Below are 20,685 nucleotides of genomic sequence, written 5' to 3'. Positions count from 1 at the left end.
GAAAAATGCCCTATTGAATCCATAACATTATATATTTAATAAAGAGACGTGTAAGTACTCACACAATCCATGTGTGGGAAGAAATCTACAGGCCTAGTACATCTTTAATACAATAAACATCTTGGTATAATTTGTTAGGTTGCCTCTTAAAATAGAGATACACCTATTGACAGTTATGACATACTTTTATATTTGAGATGCCCCAGGATTTTTACACCCTGATATTCATCAGTTACTTTTCCAATCTGTACTGCTATCACACCATAATTATCAATCCTTATTTTTTATTGTTAATAACTGTTATGAATATAATTTAATACAACAGTGATTTATATCAACTTCAAATAAATGGAAATTGACATTTAACTTATCTTAATTTTTTTTTGTTGATATAAATTAAGATTAAGGTAATACATTTTTTTTTTAAAGTTCACCAGTGATATTACTACTAAAACTTTTTTTTTCAGTTCTTTCACAATGATTTTCTTTCAAACATCACATCTTTTAGTAATCTTCACTAGCAACTAAATACATTTTAACAATGCCTTATATCTAAGTATTAATATTGCATTCATTTTTTCAATTGGCTTTTAATTCTGTAGCTTTAAGTGAAAAGTCTCAGATTAGCTGACAAAAATAGCAAGCTTTTACAAGATTAACCCATTCCTTCAGAACCTTGCAAATTAGTGAAATATATTCCCTGAGAAATAAAATGCATAGGCCTTTTAGGGGAATAAGGCTTGCTATGCAAACTGGTTGTTCACAGGGCTTAATCCTGCCTCCATTGAAGCTTATGGAAGTTATTCATCAGCTGCAATGTGATCGTGACATTGGATCACTAATAGTAGTTTTCTAAAACAATTTTTTTGTAAAAAGGTTTGAGCATGTACATTTGTGAAATCCAAGTCAATGCTTTCTATGAAATCTCTGTAACAGTTGTATATTGACAAAAATGACACGCTACACTGCTAAGAACAGTCTGATAGTGTGAGGCAGTGAGTGCAATGCTTTTTAACAACACATTTTCAGTTATTACTATAAAATTGTAATTAGATAGTAAATTACAATGTTAATATTCACTTTGAACAAATAAGTGTTTGTAGTTGTAGAACTGGGCATTATTATGGTAGCACAGGGACCTATTCACCAAGTAAGACATAGACTTTCTTCATAAAAGTTATTCTATTCTGTAGTTTCTTCTTATGAAGTTGCATGAAATGCTAGCTTTTTATGTGCACTATTTGCTGAAGTCATCTTCAACAACATCAAAATCTATATTTCCCTTTGGGGAAGTGCCAAAACAAGCATTTTGCTCATCTGGTTCCACTATCTAAAGAACACAAAGAAATGAAAGAATCATTTCTCCCTGTACAGAAAAAAGATTATGTAAATGAAATGACAAACCTAAACTCTGATCAGTTGTACAGGAACTTTAGCATTTTCTTCTCTATTAGAGAAAAACCAAACAGTTACTCTAATAATGTTTACATGATATACTAAAATATACTGCTAATAAATTACACATATATTATACACATAACATACATTATATATAATATTATAATATTATAATATACTTGACTGTATATAATAATATGTATTGTACCTGGAATATCAGTAATATTTAAAAATAGCAAATCCTTGCTTGGTTTCAATTACTTTTACCGAGATTTTTCCCCTATCTTTCCCCCTTTCTAGGAATAGTTCATTCTGCAGTTGAGGAAGCTATTTTGGAACATGTACAAAGTTTTTTTTCCCAGTTTGAATACAAGGAAGGATTGAAAATACACTTTATTCATCACGTCAAACCATTTGCAATGTATTTTGCATATCTACTGTTTATAAAAGTTGAAATTTGGTTTTAGAAAAGCATCTCTGAAAACATGGTAGAATGTGGTTCAGTGACGAACTTTTTCAAATTATGTTACGGGCGTGGAAAATAAAGTTTTAACTATGATCCCGTGATCTCCAGAAAACAGACGAGTGTCATTACACACAGAGCTAGCTAGCCCTCAAGTAGACGTGCACAGAGATGTCTCATTGCAGGTGTATAATATCTCGTAGGACATGTGTGAGAAGGCAAAGTCTGTATCCCTTTGGAACGTTAGGAATCGCCACTTCCCAGCATCAGCAAGCTGTCAACCGTACAATAACCCCAGCACTTCTGCACAGAAAATTGGCAGGACTGAAACTGGACAAGGCAATTCTCCGTTGGCAAAAAAGGGGATAAAAGAGTTCTAGGAGAGTTTGATTTTAAAATTTCAGTGATTGATTGACTCTGCTCATAGGTTTAGAGCATTAGAATAAGTCCCAGGAGAGATGGATGAGCGAGCAGAGAGGAGGTAAGGCTGCCAAAAGGTGCATGATAAGTACATTTATCACATGGTTCTGCAATTTATCTTATACGTCTCCAATTCTTCATATAGCCCCCACTTGTAATCACCATGTGAAAAATTAGGGAGGCATGTGATAAATTAAGTTGTGAATTGTGATTTCTAATAAGTTAATAATTTATCCTGCAATTTAAATTTAACTTCTAATCACATCTAGTGTTTCACGTCGCAAAAGACCAAACAGAGGAAAATATAGGAGGGTGACCAAAATGAGAAAAACTAAAGACAGAAAATATGCTTCATCAATGTAAATGCACTTTCATAACCTAGTTTCTTGATCCATTATTTCTGAAATAAATAATTTCAACTGTACAACTGAAAAGATTCCAGAATCGCAAACCACATCAGAAATTTTGTGGCTAAAATGACATATCTCTTAAACCAAACTGCCTTTAGGTAGTACTATTACATTATCGACCCATTAATCCATTTCCCTGGGACTTAACACATTCCAAAATGTCTTAGCCATTTCTTTTTTAATATGCCATTCAAAGAACAGTTTTTTCCTTGTTTTAAGCCACAGCTATCCTAGAATCCTTAAGAATATATTTATATATATATAATAGATCCATTAATTTTGTTCTTAAAATAACAACACTGGTACTAATTGCACTTTAGTAACCCAGTATGTAACTAAAACTACTGCATCACCAACTAAAAAAAATAAAAATATATAAGCTAAGTATTTAACTAGTTTGGAGAAAATCCATTATTTTCATTAATGGATCTCATTTTTATTTTATTGGGGTTTTTTACTATCAGATTAAAAGTACATTTTTTATTGTTTTTCCTAATGCAATTCTGTGTGATATGCTCAGAATGAATGGAATAGTTATTGTTTTAATTATTTTTTTCATTTTGTTTTTTGTCCTGCTCCTATTCCCATTATTTACTACCTTTAAGATTAGTATCATACCATTTACTGTGTACAGAAGCACACATACACTAAACATGCATATGTATATGCATAAAAACCTTTATATACACACATGCTTTTAGAAGTCTATTATAACTTTAATTCTTTCTGCTGTTGGAAAGAAGTATGGTAGATCTAAATAATAAATAGTTACCAAACTGCTATATAACCTTTAGCAATACTTACAAATTTTAAACTTCCCCATCCTAAATGATTGAGCCAATTTACTCAATGAAATTAAGTAAACTCACATTCCAAATTGCAAGATGAAGTTGAACTCCATCTGATACTTAAAAGACTGTAAAATATTAAAAACATTTGTTTAAATATTTGGGTCATGTAAATTCCAGGAGACCCGAGTGAAGAGTTTCCAACATAAATAGTCATGACTGTCATTCTTGTAGGTGAAAGTAATGTGTGGGATGACAGACAGAAAAATCTTTAGAGCCAGTCTCAACTCTTGATTCCAATGTAATTTCTATGGAAGCGTTGCCACTAACTTCTGTAGAAATATTCAAGCATAAGATCTTAAATTATAAGGTGCAATGGATGTTAACTTCATTCTCTGCTTAGTCAGGTAGTTGTTTATGTAATCTGAAAGTATCGTATAATTCTTCTCTGCTGTATCTCCAAAAAGACTGGCTATTAAAAAAAAAAAAAAAAAAGGATGTCCCTGAGCCTGCTACCCAGGTACAGTTGCAAGTCTTGTAGACAGTCATCTAATACATAGAGAAAAAACATCTGTAGGAAAAAAAAAAAAATCTCAAATTACTGTCTGCAAGGGCAAAATCTAGTCTTCAGGAAGGTGCTTATAACTGCACACAAAACATGGAACAAGGCCAGTTTATACCCATTAAACATTTGATCCAAGTTGCTTACAGTAACTTTCCCATGACTACAGTTTATCTCTATATTTCTCTCCTCATTGTAACTAATTGAGAACAATACTTCGCATTCCACAAAGGTTAAAAAAAAACCCTCTCAGTGAAAGTAAGTTATTATTCACAGCTAATAGAATAGTCGTCAGTATCACTAAAGATTAATTACTGCTATTTTGAGGGCTTCTGACAGACCAATACAATGATGTGCACTGAGCACATACAAGGAAAACAAAGAATTAAAGATAGTAGAATCAACATATTTACAGGTATTGTGACTCTTCCCACGAAATGGGCAAATAATCTCAATTATAGCATTGTTTTCTATACAACAGATTCATACAAATACTTTTCTAGGCTTAAGTCTCATGAATTGGTGATAGATCTTTTCTTACAGTATGCAAGGAATAAACAAGCAGGAAAATCCAAATTGTTAATTGCACTTAGGGAGTTGACCACTTGGATAACCGTGGTGAACGCACTCTTACTTAAGCAAACAGAAGATTTTGCTTTTCCACACGATTTCATCCTGTACCATACTGTACACAGTTATAACATCACAATATATCATTCTTAGACTTCCAGTATCTGAAATGTGAAAAAGTCCGAGCTGCGGAAGTGTTTAAAGAGCAGCACTCATCCCGCTAGTTTTGTTGCCAAAAGGCACCATTTCTTTGAGAGCGTGGCCATTTTCCTTACAGAGAAGCCAGGCTAGAAACTGAGCCCACCATTTGCTTGCCACAAGGTATTATCTGGAATTCCTTTCTGAACTTGATAGTAGGCAACTCGACCTCCAAAGCTGAACAGTTCCACTCACAAACTCAGCTCACTGCTCATGAAGCTTGATTTATTTTTACCCATCTCAACCTACCAAAACATGTATTGTTTATTTGACAGAAAGAATAAGGCGGTTGCTGCCTGTTCCTGTGCTTCTTAGAAGTTGTAAGCAATGCCATCTGGAGCAGACTATTAGTTGGAAGGTTGCCAAAAGGTACTCCATTAGTTTACTAGGGAAAGAGGTCTGGAGTCGTGCACAAGGATGCTTTCTGGAGGCTGCATGGCAACCAATGAAATAAGATCTTACGAAGCCACAAAGGATCACAATAAACGACGGTAGGATTTTAAAACACACATGTTACCTTTTTATCTACTAAAGACAAAGTGACTTCTGTGACTGACACTATTTTGGCTAATATTGTGTGCATCTTGAAAATCTCACCCAAAAGACTTTATTGTACACTGTTGACAAAAGTTAGAATAGAAACAATATTTTGAAGCTCAAGTACATCTTTCCTGCTACAAATTGGCAATGGAAACAGGTTTCTTAATATAGTTTGGCAGTAAGACACCATGATAAGATTTCAACACATAAAAGTGGTTTAAGGAAAAAGGTTGTCAAAGAGGAGAAATCATACATCGGCATCATGCTAATATGGTGAGAGATGCGATAGAAAATGCACAGGTTAAGATGCAGACAATTCAAGTTGCTCTTGCTAAATGAAAAGGGTAATGATCCTTTCACCCTAATTCTGGAGATATAATACAAAACCCATGTTGACTGCACTTACCTAAAACCCCAGGATGGCTTCAGGTGCTATTTCTATCCCATTGGAAATCTCATTTCAGACTCTTTGGCAAGTTCATTGTTTTTCAGGTTTTTTTGTGGTGGTTTGTTGTTTGTTTGGTTTTTTTTAAAGCATCATAATATGCATAGAGATTCAATCCAGATCTATCTGCAGATCTCTTTCACAAAAAGTTGCTTTTCCGAGGAGTGAGGATTTAGCTTCCACACATCATCTTATTTCAGCTTGATATATTTATATACAGTCTTTCATTATGTGACCTCATGCTATTTTTCCATACAGTAGAGTGTCCTGGGGGGTTGGTTTTATACCAGGTTTGTTATGTACAATGTACACATATTGCATCTTCATGTTGTACATATTTAATAGCAATTCTCATCTTCTAAGACATACTCATGGCTGAGTTGTTCATTAAGCAATTTTTAAGAAGTTTTATAGCCCCATGAACAATAATTTTTTGTGGAAGCAGACTAAACTGTAAGCTGTGATAATTACACCAAACTAATTGTAGGTAAAATTAGCAATGGGTCAGACCAATTTAGTTTCACAAGAAAATACATGCTTTGCTTACACCTTAAATGATCTTTAGAAAATTAATCAAGTAAAACTGAATCTCCTTAAATCAACATATATAATTTCCTGTACGTTTGCTGTGAAACAGGAAGTTTTAAGATTGCTTTGAAAAATGAAACTTACTAAATGTTTTTTTGATTATCATTTTCGTTTAAATTACCAATTAACTTTACCCTGGAGAATCAAACAACACGAGTCTTTTCCACTTTACCGGTACATTAAAATGGTACTCAAACACAGCAGGTAAGAGAGAAACATCGATAATACAAGTATGTTTTTTAAATCTCTTTTACTACCAGCTATAACATCACCCCAATAATGGTCTCTAATATTATGATACTCACATAAAATTTCTTTAGATTTCCTGTTTCTATAGTGATACAAGTTCTCCAGACAACGTAAAGTCCATTGTGGAGCTCTTATATAGACGCTTTTGATGTTTCAAGTATGTCATTCTAGTGGTGCGAAAGAGTTGTAGCTGCTATTTCAGTCAGTAGTAGTACAGCCTTATTCCCAACTCTGCTCCAGAGGTTTAGTTCACCTCTAAAAGAATCGATGAGACTGACCTAAAATCCAAGCACCTGGCCTGTACTCTAGTAAAGTAAATTTCACTCATAATGAGCAATATGCTCCTCATTTTCCTTGTTTGAGATCATGTCTGGCACTATTCCTTTACTAATAAGAATTTGTACAAATTTGAAAGGTTTATCATGTATAAATGATATTTTATGACTTTACAGATAACACTTTGGATACTCAGTGACATCTAATACATATCACCGGTTGCTAAAGGGCTAGAAAACTGCTCATTAACTGGCATTTCAATTATTTCAATTGAACAAAAAGAATCGCAATTGTTGCAAAACAATGATTCTTTTATTTTTTTAGTAAAATTATCCCAAAAAAATTCACATGAAGACATTATTTCTTCAATCTTACTCTGATTCAAATAATTTCAGATTTTGTAGCATGTAAAATACTAAGCATAAAATAAAGACTAAACATAGCATATCACATATAATACTAATACTCACTCATTTTAATACTTAGTATGCGCTGGAATGGCTTGAAACAACTTTGCCAAAACAAAATAGTTGAAGTCAATTGTTTTGATGCAGTGTTCCACCAACCTGTTAACTGAAATTGAGTTTTTCCCACAACAAAATTATACATTTGAATTTTTCAGTACAAACGTGATTCCATCAGGTGCTTATGATCAACTTTCCTAATCTATTTGAAAGTTACTTCCTTTTTACCTCAAGAACGTAAGGATGAATACAGCAGAATTTGTATGAATTGCTGGCATTAAGTATTCCTTGCACTTACAAACTGTCTTAGCACAACTGTCTGCATTATCTTTACTGGTAAAAGTACCAAAAATGTCGTACTTACAGTGACCACCTTGCTGAGGATGAAATGGTTCTCGCCTGTTTCATCATGTGTCGATGAATTCAGATCTAGAACTTTTTTGCCATTCATAAAGGACTTGATTCTTTTCTGCAAAAGACATCAAAGCCAATCCAACCTACGCTGATTTTTGCTATTTTAGGGATGCTTGCATCCCAGTTTATAAAGATTTCTTAGGAGGATAACAAGAGTTGGTTTGTAGGATACTGGTCTGGGAGCCAGGAAACTTTATATGACCTTGAGCAGGTCAATTGCCTGCTGAGTGTCTTTGTCTTCCCCCTCACCCCATGAATTCTCTGAAGCAGAGACTCTTTTTAATGGATAATTCTGGGAGGTGCTCTTTAAAATGTGTGACTGTCAAGGAGGTACACCAGAGACTCAGGTTCATAACAGATTTGTGGTGGTGACTGTCCTCTGGTGAAGAAGTCACATCAGTGGAAGACAGCAGAACCCTTTAGCACACCCACTCTTACACCTGCTGTGACAGAGGAGAAACGGATGGTAGTATTGTGCCTTACGGCAAAAAGCAGGTGCTTCCTCACTGCTACAAATGGAAAGATTTGAACACACGGATGTTAACTATTTCATTCTCATGCTTATTAAGGTCTATACGCTCACAATATAGATAACACTTTACATCATATTGAAAGAAAAATGCATCATGGCCAAGGAATACATAGACACAGATCCTACACCTCAGAACAGGCCACTTAAAGTTTAAGGAGCAAAGATGACGTCACAAAGACACACAGCATTTATAAAATCTTTAAACATTAACTTCAGCAAAGTAGGTACAAGAAATGCCCTCAGAGATCGAAAATCTAAGAAAAATAGTACTGGCATCTAATTACAGCAGTAGAGTTTGCTGCTTTTATCTGTAATTGGACTGTATAGTCTTTCATTCTAATTTACTTTACATCTAAACTGTGATAATCAAGACAAGCAGAACAGAATGGCTTGTAACTGGCTATACCACCGACACCAGTTAATGCCTAATTATAACAACTAAATTAAAGAGGGGACTGTAAAGAGGTTGAGTATCAGTTTGAAGCATTTAATTCTGTAGAAAGAAATAGAGATTTTAAATCCTAAGTAAAAAAAAAAAATCGATATTATGGCTCATTATATTGGTATTGCTAAACAGATTAATGAAATTAAGTATTTTCTTTTTTTAAAGAAAAGTTTTATCATGATGTAAAGATGGCTTTTAACAAAAGACCACAACAGAGAAGGAAATTCACATTCCAGACCAATTTATAAACCAATCTAATCTGGAAAAAACAGTAGGTGGAATTGACTTTCCCAGGATATCTCTGAGGGTTGCAGAACATGTTACATGACTGTGGATTTACTGCAGCATTCTGAAAAAATGTCCACACAGTATAAAACAGAAAGAAAATCCAGGATCCCAGGAAACCTTTTGGCGTAAATCTAACTTTTAATTAAAATCTTTTTGAAAGCTCCAAATACAAATTAATTATCTTAGAAAGACAGGTTAACCAAAAAGAATAATGTTTCCTGCCAGAATGCATGCAAGTAAAAAAAAAGAGGAATTTGGGAATGCTCAGCACTGTTGAGCTGTAGCTAGCATAAATTCTAAGCATACCGGTTTAGGAATTACAACATAAATTGGTCATCTACATGTTGAACTGACTACATAAGAATTCATCTTCTGGGATTTGAAAAAGGAGCAAGGGGAATAAAAATGGTTGCTGTTAGCGCTCTTGCTAAATTGATCCATAATATTCCAATGGTAGGTGGATAAAGAACTAGTTGGCATTCATGGTGCATGTAGCATGATTTAGTCCATTCAATATCTTTGATAGAAAGCATTAGGAAACATTGAGAAAAATTAAAATATTCATATTGTTAAACTTATAAATTCAATGACAGTAGCATCTGCTTTCATATGACAGTCATCATTATTTTGAGTCTTCATCATCTGTAGATGAACCCAAAGTTGGAGACTCTAAAGTTCTAAAACGCTTAACATGCTTATCAGATAGCTCATCTGTCCCTTCTGTAGCAGAAGATGGGGCAGAAAGGCGGATAGAGCGATCAGCTTTTTATCAAATGTAAAATGAGGATAATGGAAATTCTTTTATAAAGTTTTAGAAATATTTGTCTGGTTCCCAAACTAAGTTCCAAACTAAGGCAGAGACGTCGCCTCTTAAGAAAGCAAGGCTTCCGCAACCACCATTGTGCATCTTTGAGGTGCCACTGACCATTTAACCTTTGACCAAATTCAACCAAATTTGAAAAACAGTGAAAATCCTTCTCAGTTCTTACAGGTTTTATGAAATTCAGCACGTTGGAAGGGGAGAATGACTTCGCTTGGCATCCTCATCATGCATAAAACTGAGGTAATTCTAGCTGGCAAATCAACGCACAAGTCAGACCACTAACTTGCAAGTCACTCCAGGTTACTCATGACGCTGTCTACCTAGGAGGGTTCCCGTAGGGCTTATTGCCAGTACAGGCACCATACGCACTCGTGTGTACAGTGCACAATACCATGCGCGGTACGAGGGGGCTCCAGTAGCTACGCTTTGGCAGTGAGGTGCTATCTGACTGGAGAAGGATATGCATTCCTGAAATAAAGGCAATGTACCCACAAATTAATTTCACAGACCAGAAATGAAATGTTCTTAGCATTGATGTTTCCGCTAAGTAGGGACTGAACAAAAGAAAGGTATCTGATCTTCAGTACTGCCCCAGATTACTAAATCTTGCTTTAAATAGACAAGCAACAGATGAAGCTTCTTAGATTTCTATTATTATAATTATTAACAGGCAGATGAGGCCTTTCCATCTTTTTCTGCTTGTACACAAATTACAGAAGTACTGAGACAGAGCTCCAGAATTTCATGTAGCATGAAAGATAAATGAACAAAAAATGCGTACTCCAAAACTATACATCCCAGTTCCGAACCATGGTCTGCATTTTCAAGTTCAAGATGATCTCTACTGCAGTGAATTACTATCAACAGAGGAAAAATAATATTCCTATTTGATGTTAACAGAGCCTGCTGAAAAACTACAAATACTATCAGTGGGTTTTGCTGCTGCAGTAGTAAGACTGAACAATCACACAAAGTGATATGTCAGAATGGTAAAAACTAAAGGAAAAAATTTCCTGCTATGAAGTTAGATGTTCTTTTTTCCTCCTCTTCCCCCCCAATTTCACCTTCGACTGCACCTGCAGAATTCCATATGAAGCACAGATGAAAAGAGTGAATGGAATCTCATCCAAATTTATTAATGAAGATAGTTCCCAGGTGAATGGTAATACTATCCATCTTTTACAGGCAGGCAGATACAACAGTTTAAATTACTCAGAAAGAGTGGTTTAAAGACTCTTCTGGATTAAAGGTTTATTAGATTATGATATAGACCTGCAAGTAAGTGCCAGCCATTTCACGCACCTGAAAAAGCAAATGTTAAAGCGCTCCCATAAATTTAGTAAGCAACTTCCTTTCTTTTGGGTCCAAACAAAACAAAAAAGATTCACCACTGAACTCTGAAGACCTGAGACATTTACACCAACACCTTCCCATTTTAAAAAGCTCACAAACACCCCCCCTATTACAACCCCTAATTTGAAGATAAATATTTCCTTGAGAGGAACAGAAGCAGACTGAAATAGAGGATTCCTTTCAAATGTCCAGAACTTTATTTGAAACTTAAATCACTCAAAGACAAAAGTGTTCCTAGCAGTAGCTGAAACATGAATGACAGATTTCCTGAATTATGACACCCATTCTCCTGCTCTAAGATTCAAACCCTAAGTGAACCTCACAAATCCTCTGCTCATTTAAACCCAGAGCCCTAAAGCATTTGCACGTATCCAGGACCAGAATATAAATGAAAGGGAATAGCTTTTTTGTGGTTTTAAAACAAAGCCAAAAATTGCTACATGATCTGTTTTGAAGATTCAACCTCTTAAAATCTACGGTGTAGAGAAAGTACACACTTCCCAATGCTGCAGCAACGTAAGGAGCTCCACCAAGCATTTGTGCTCTCTTCACAAAAAGGTCTGCCCCAGTGAGGATATGTGATTAGATCCTTCTGCTATACCAAACTGCCTAAATTCTTAATCCTGGGGAAACACACAACATAAGTTATTTGAAACTCACCACCGCTGCACATTGGAAGACCTGTGCTAGCACAATATCATCTCTGCATAACTTCAAACCCAGAAACAGCAGCAGTCTCCTGTACGCCCAGCACAAGAGAGGAAGTATAGAGAGTGGGAGGCATAGGCTTTGGCTGGATGCTTTCTGTCATGTATGGTAGATGGCCAAATCTAGCATACCTTTATGGCATCTCTACTGACTGGATACTGTTTGTCTTCTCCTGGTGGCTGCGATGAGCTGTGAGGCAAGACAGCAGCAGCAGCTAGCTGTGCCACCCTGGCGGTGCAGCTCTGCTCTACAGCAGAATGAGCTGTGATGGTCAGCGGTCATCGCCTCAAAGCGTGCGAAAAGGGCTTAGGTCCTGCAAAGGCAGACACTGAGTTATGCACAAGCTGTGTCTTCGGTACTGAAGATAATGAAACATCTAAGGAATTCAAACAAGAATTATATCTTATTAAAAGGAAAAAACAATCATACATTTCCTTTCTCATTACTGTTTCAGTGCAAATCAGAAAAGTGTGGAAGGGAAGGAACCGAAGTCACATCACCTTTTTTCCCCCCCATATGCTGCAAATAAATCTGTTGTTTGACCCAAATACCCACTATCCAAACTCTAAAATCAGCTGAATATAAACTATTAATTTAATACCACTAGTAAGTAAAACAAATACAAACCAGAAGCACTAAAAACCTCATCATTTGTTTTCAGTTAAACTTTTGCAAACAAGCTACTAATGATTGCCTCTTCAGACATTTTTCCCAAGTAACACCAAGCATTTTGTGGATGAATTCAGATACATTTGTTGTCAGCCCAACAGGCCAGTTTGGGGTACAGTCTACCCCCCACCTGCCCTACGACAAGAAACCGATGGAAGCACGCTTTGGAAGTCTTACAATGGCTGTCTTCTGTCACCAAGCAATGCCTGGACCTTAACAGCATTCAGCAATCGTGTGGCTGCATTTAGATGTGCGCAAGCAATACAAACTGTAGAGAAAAATGCAAATTAACTACTGCACTTATCACATAAATACAAACTTTCTATTTTCTAGCATCATTCTACCACAACCTCTGTTATCAATATGTTGGTCTTAAAATAATATATCATCAGATAAAATTTAAAATTAACAGAGCTTGACAAATAAGCTGTTTTCAGACAATCATACATTTCAGTTAATTGCTCTCGGTAAGCAGCCCACCGCTAAACAGAACTGAGCTGCTGTGGGCAGGAAAACACAAGGACTAACGCAGAAGAAAAGTTACATTGCAAAGGATACACGTGGCAAGGTCAAAATTTTAGGAAAAACACGCACAATGTGTCCTACAAGGACTTCACTTTTGAGGCCTTGCAGATATATTGGTCTCCCAAGCCCAAAACTGATCATGGGCTCCTGTCCGGCCCTAGGACTGTGCTGTTCACCAATTCATCAGTTAAAGCTGTGTAGCAGAGGTCTGCTTCCTCAGTGCTGAGCTCTAGCTGGGTGGGAATGTGAAACAAAAGCAGTTTCAACTTCATTGCACTGGTGGATCTTAAAGGAATACCTTCCATCCAGACCGTCACCTGCTACGGCAACATTTAGAGGCCAAGCTCTCTGGAAGACTCACAGCTTGAATTTCTGCCTACTTCTGCACATGTGGCGCTGGGGACGGTACTGCTAGAGCCAGCTCAGTTCAAGTTCTCCTAGGCTTTCAAAAAGCTCTTCAGATCCTTCTGTGGACACACCAGAGCACTCTGACCCACTCTAGCTCCATCAGGAGCCCAAGGCACAAGTTACTGTGGGCTGGACTTAGCTAACATCTGAAGAGACACAATTTAGGACTAAAGATGTTCTACTTCTGTTGTAACCTGCAGAACAATTTCACACTCAGATTAATCCATAAGACCAAACCAGATATTCCAGCAAGGACCCTGGATACGAGACTATGGGTTTCCAGGAAAAGAAAAGATCTAGGAAACAAGATTACACTGACAGTCCAGATTTTTTGAAGATGCAGTACCGCTGTTTTGCATCTCTGTATCTGCTGAAGAAGGTGACTCTGTTAGAAGGGTATTTCATGGCAGTTGCTGCACATGGCGTAGGCAATATTGGTACTGGTATGAAGGCATTCTGTAGAGGACCTTCTGGCAGCCACAGCACTGTTGTACCATCTAGCAGCAAGCAGCTGCAGGAAAATCCTTCCAGAAAACCCACAAGTTCATTTACCTTTACTCAGTGGAGGAAATTTTCTGCAATTTTATAAACAGAAATACACCTGTCTTTGCTATGCCAGATGATGCCACTGTCCAACAGTTTTCTGAAGAGATTTTTGATATCAGATGTACCTGTAAGAAGTTTTCCCAAGCAGATATTAGTCTGGATCCACTTTATGTTGTGGAGGGAATTCCAGATACTGTTTTTATTTCTTTTCCTCAACCAAGGTGTCAGCTTTTTTTTTTTTCTTCCCTCCCCCATGCCCCCAATTTACATACTTCAAGTAAATAAACTATAATATTCCATCTTATTCTTAAACTCAGTTTACCTAGGTGTTTTGCTATGTCCTTCGAGGTCCTTAGTTCAAACTAAACATCTTAAACAACAATAATGTCAATACTTTGAAATCTCACGAACCATGCAGTGACTTTCGGGAAAACTATGTTGGTGAATCTAATGCCATTAATTTAAATCTGTAATGTCCAAATGGTGTACTAAAAGTTGCCAGATTAGAACCCAACACATCTAACTTTACCTGCTGAAATGCATGTCTGGCTTTGACAACCACAAAATTCTACCTTCTCAGAAATTAGCTGTCATCATCACCTTGCTTTCATTTCACAACTGCTAACTCACCTTCGACAGGGAAATGTCTTCACTTGAACTGTTGTGATTTCTTCTGTGTTCACTGGCAACAAGAAAAAAAATTAAATTATTGCTTAGACTGATGTTACTTTCTGTGATGTATGTTTTTATTCACTATAATTTCTCACACAATCTACCATTTATCAAAAATTCACCAGGCAGTTTTGGCTGAAAACACATTGTCTATAGACAAATATATTTAATTAATTTCCAGAACACACAGCTCAGTCCAGGCCTGCTCAGGTTCCCACAAAATACTTCATTGACTCTAAGCATGCTCAGAAGATCAGCACAAGATTTAGCAAACATTCCAACATTTTATTATGTTTGCATCCCTCAAACCCAGGAATTTTCTCAAGTCCTAGGGAAATAAAATAATTCTAGTGATTCAGGAATACTAATGGATAGCTTGCTAGCTCTGAGCAAGAGCAAAACAAAATGTATCCTATTAGCTTGAAAGGCTTTTTCTATTAGAGACTGACTTTCATTATAGATCTGTAAAGCAGATCAAAATGGGATTTTATCTCAGTTTTCTGCAGGAAAAGCTATTATGTACACATGTTAAATAGGACTAAGGTGTGGTAGCAGAAGTTGACACTGCTATTACTCCAACTCTAAAACACAGGTAAAATAAAATAAAAAATAATAATAATAAAAAAACCCCACCACAAAACCCACCAAATAACAGCTGGCAAGACGAACTTTAAATTCCAATGCGATACATATCTAAATATTCACAGTTAGGTAAATTGGGGTGGATTGTGCCAGATATTTTCTCAAGAAACAACATGGGTTTTGTGTGTATATTATGTAAAACATGCACAGGTAGTATAGAAGAATATAAATTGGTATACATAAAGGTCACTCATGTGTCTTTAAACTAGGACATTTCAGTTGAGGTAAAAAATACCAGACTGCAAAGGAGGGGAAAGCCAATGTGAAAAAGAATAAATCATATTTTACTTTCCTATATAACGTATATACAAAAGTCACACAATTCCCTTTGACACAACCAATTGCTACAAGCAAAATGACTGGAAAACAACATGCTTTTAATATGTGCAACATAACAGAATCCTTCTGACTGCAAAATTTGCAACAAAAATAATTCTAAAAAGGCGGCATACGGGTCATCCATTTAAAAGCGTTAACAAGGTATAGCACAGTCTGACTTGTATTTCCCATCTCTGTTATTAAATATAACCAGAAAATAACAGTAAAAATTAACCTAAAGCTTAACGGCTTATGTAAGAATGCTTTAATAAAAAATGTTACTGAGGTTATTGAACTGTACAATTAAACCCCTCCCACTAAATACTTTTCAGAGTAATTTCCATCTAAAGCTTATTCAGCAAACCAAAATGCCAATGTATTTCTTCAATTTCCACTTCTTTGAACCTGTTAATATATGAATAAAAAAAGATTTATTTGTGTTATTAGCCACATATAACCCTCTTGTCTAAAAAGTAGCTTTAAATACAAGATTTCTGAGATACACATGAACCTACAAAATATCTAAAAGATCGTTTTGATTTTCTTCTGCAAGCTATGTTTGATTTACATCAATTAGATCCTTCACATAAGGTATCATATAACAGGAAGGCTAATAACCCAGAAATAACCTCATTAAAAAAGACAGCATATCGGTCTAAGCAGAATGAACTCTAAGCAGAAAAATTAGTGACCTGGAAAGTAGCAGGAAGAGGTAATAGCAATACAGAGAAAAAATACATTCCCATTAGCTAGTCAAAAGTAGAAATCACCAGCAATAAAGTAAAAATACAATAGAAGCATAAGGAGAACATTTTAAAATATTTTTATCTTTTGAAATTCTGTAACATAAAACATGTTTCCCCAAACTAAGACACTGTCTAAAATTATGTTATTACTATGAGTTAGCCTGTGTTTTTTCAGATGCTTAAAACGGTCCCTGGCAGATTATTATTAGCAAGTCTAATACATTTATATTGAATTATCAGCGTATGATTCTAGTGTCTATGGATTCATCTATTTTAAGATTAATGGTTAATAATGGCAACTCAAGTTGGATTTACATAGCTACCTCTTGTCTAACATTAGCTGCTTAGATTCAAAGTCTAGAAAAACCTTTTAAAATAATTCTTATTAGTGTATTAACAATATTTTCAAAAAATGCCCTTTTTTAGTTTTGAGAAATGGTTTCCATACAAAGACACTTTCTCTTAATTTTTTGTTAAATGCTTTGTTAGATATGTAGCTCATCTTAGCTAATCCGGATCAAATTTGCCAGGGTAAATGAGAACAAAAAGTACTTAAATCACCACTGAATCACAAAGTTTATCTTGGTTTTATTTGGCAAACTACCTATAGTTTACTTTAATTTCCAAAGCAAATTAACTCAAATTGAACTAATGGGTACTGTGCATAGGAGAGATTTAAGTGATTTTCTCTGATTCTCAGTTTAATAGGTTTAAAATCTGATGAGAGGAGGAAAAAAAAACCAGCACACATGAAGAAATCTTAATTATAGACAAATCTCCATGGTTTCTTTTATTTTACTTCATAATTTTTAATCTAGAAAAAAATATGGTTTTTGACCAAATTATCCCTTTTTTAGACACTCACCATGATTGCTCAATTTTTAGCTCATAACTACAGCAATTTTGTTTCTACTGTGGCCATGTTTCCAGCAGCTGCTGCCATCACCAAGGGCAAAGGATTCAGCCGATGCAATGAGAACTATGGGAAAACTGAAAACCTGTTTGAGCTTGTGAAATCAGATTTAGTCATATCTAGTCCAGAACATGAGTGACTCTGCTCTTGTGCTTTTCCATACTTTCTCTGCAATATACCTATAAAATATATACCAGAAGAATGTGAGGAAGACAGACAGAGGACTGTGGGGCAGCAAATTCATCAGCTGAGGAGAGAAAAAACGTTTCTGATGTTTCTCTCTTCTGCTTTATTTCCCAAAGCCAAACAGATAACTACTGAACATTTCCAACTGATGGCCTTTCCAGTTTCAGATATCTAGGAGAAATCAGGGTGCCACCTGCTACAATAGACTTGTCTGAAACCGCTCCCCCTTTCTTTTTGATAACACTGCCTTGCTCCGCTCCATCCGGGTCAGAAGCTGGGAATTCGTTGCACGCTAGATGACTTTTGAGCACGACCATTCCCCAGTCCTGTTCCTTCCCTTTCCTCAAGGCTGATTTCTCCATCTCACTCTGATAGGAGAGGCTGGCCCATGGAACATGTGGCTACAGAGAATTGGAAAATGCGCTAGTAAGTAATAATATAAACAGTATCATAATATGAAAGAAGCATATTTACAGTCAAAGAAAATAAAATCACTAATTTTGGGGTAACTGATATTTCTCCCCGCCTTCATGCCCCTTCTGAAAACAGTTCATCTCAAGCTCCTCCTAATGAAAGGAGGTGAAATGGAAAATTCGATCTTCCTTATGGTTAAATAAGCTTTCTAGCTAAACTTTTTTACCACAGGTCTAACCTGCTTATAAGGAACATAGCTTTATTCAGGTCTTGGTTGTCCCTGAAACCACTACCACAGCAGTGGTCAAAGAGTTTTCTCTTAAGTGTCATGTTATCTCATTTTGTTTTCTTCTATTGCATATAAATGCCATACAGCAGCATGGTACAGTGCACCAAAACGCCGAAAAGGCTATATAGCAAACAATTTTTGGAACAAAACAATAGGAAAATGTAAACTGAAGACATTCCTATACTGTTACTTGCACCTTCAATGCTTTTCAGAACTCGTTTTGCTATTACCTACTTACAGGACTCAAGATCAGTGCTCCATTGAGCAAATACTGCACAAACACTCACTAAAATAAATTCTAGTGCATACACGTTAAAATCTGCAGAGAGGAGAAGGAAGATAGGCACCAGGAAGGGAGACAGTCTGCCAAAGGCACGCAGTATGTGAACAGACAAGCAGGAGCACAAGTTACGTACCTCCACTCGCACGGGCCACCTCCTACGGCAATGGCCGCTGCCACAAATGCTGCTTGGAGGAACAAATATCGGTCTGGTGAAGTGAACTTGCACACATATCACTGAGGATTTTATTAGGGCTATACAATAAGACATATCGGCAGGCACGGTTTTAAAAATTTATATTTATAATGTTATAAAAGCCAGGATTGCTAACGGTAAAGCATCCTCAGTCTTTGAATGTTGACACTTCTAAACCAAAAAAAGGTAATGTCAGGCACGGGCACATTACCAAACAACGATCCTCTCTGAGACAAAAAGCAGAGTGTAACATGGCAAATTTCTTGCTCCTAAAATCAAAGTAAACTCCCAGCCACTGGTTTTGGAGGCATCTGTGAGAAATCTTCTGGCAGATTTTCTCAGGCATCATCAAAAGTTAATGGGAGATGGGCACTTAATTCCCCTTTATGACTTTCAAAAAAGATGTGGCCAGCTACTTTTAATTTATTAGGGAGCAGATTTGCAAAGACTCTTTTATTACAGAGGCAGTAAGGGGAGCTATTTTTCCATAAAATATATGTAAATATGATTTATGAAAGACACAAATATTACTGAAGTGAGGGATAAATTGTTTCAAAACTTTATGTTCATAAAAGCTAGGTAAAAGTACATATTGCTTCAATATTTTTTCTTCTTTCACATGTTGGTATTTCTCCCGGGTAACTAGAAGGCTTATTCTCTCTATTCTGCTCACCTTATCCTTGTAAGTACAGTATCTTTAGCGAAGGCATCTGCTATGAAATTACTAAAGGAAACAAAGCTGGAACACATACTATTGCACAGTTACTGATCAGGCTGCTGCTTAAAGAAAAAAAAGTACTACCACTGGAATTAAAATTTGCAAACCTTAAAGAAGAATTTACTTCAGAAACCACAGAGATAGGCATAGAAGTATCATATGTAACTGTTTTCTGAAAGATTTATTCTTTTGTTAAATAAAATGCTTCCTAGGAATAACATTGCAGAAATAAACGTAATTTGAAATCTGTTACGTGTAAAACAATTTAGATGAAATAGCCCTTTTCTAGTCTATGTTTCTTTTCTCTAGACTAACGTGAAAGGAACCAGGTGAAATTTTACTATTAACATCAAATAGCCCACAGGAGGAGAAGTTTGAAAGAGAAGAATGCCCTTCTGTCCCTGCAAATTATAGCGCATTGTATCAAAATGTCAATGAACTTTCTGACAGCTCTTGGTATCAGCTGTGCACCAAATTCCAACAAGGGACAAGACTGAGCACCTGAGTGCAGATATTCCAAGGGATTTCACTTAAGTACCTTTGAAAGTACCTACCTCATTTTAATAGCTTGGTCAAAGCTTATCATAAAAACCTCTTGAACTCGTCACAGCTCCCTTCAATTGAACCAAATGTTTATACTTTTAATAGTGTTCAGGAGGAAAGCAGATACAAAACTCCTTTATCAACGAGTTGGCTTATATCTACTGGGTTTTATTCTATGATTCCTATAGCAGAAGTCCCAATGAAACAACCAAGGCTGTTCACATGAATAAAAACTCAACATAAAAAAACCTAGCTGATAGCATTTTATCTCAAAAAGGCTCTGCTAAACAATAAAAAATTAGCCTTGTGAAGTGCTGAAGGCAGCCTGATAGATTCATACTAAAAAGTCACTGTTATAAAATAAAAAAAAAAAAATCACGACTGTATCTCAAAACTAAAAGTCTTTCGATATATGAACAAAACCTGGGAAGTATTAAAATGAGGAAAGAATTCAAGATAAACCAGAAATGAAGCACATTCCTGAAAGCCTTTTCTCAATGGGCTAGCATTACTCAGCTGAAAACCCAGCATTCTGCTGGGCTTTCAAAACGACTGCAAATGCCAAGGAACCAAACAGTGTTGATTAGAGGAATGTGCCAACTAAAGAGGAAGATGTGAAAACTTCACTTGAAAAAGTTCAAACCTTTGGTTAAAAGGTCACCGAAATGATTAATCACGCTGACCTA

The sequence above is a fragment of the Grus americana genome, chromosome 13 (assembly GCF_028858705.1).
Source record: "Grus americana isolate bGruAme1 chromosome 13, bGruAme1.mat, whole genome shotgun sequence".
In the NCBI taxonomy this organism is placed as follows: domain Eukaryota; kingdom Metazoa; phylum Chordata; class Aves; order Gruiformes; family Gruidae; genus Grus; species Grus americana.
This window is presented reverse-complemented; position numbering follows the sequence as displayed.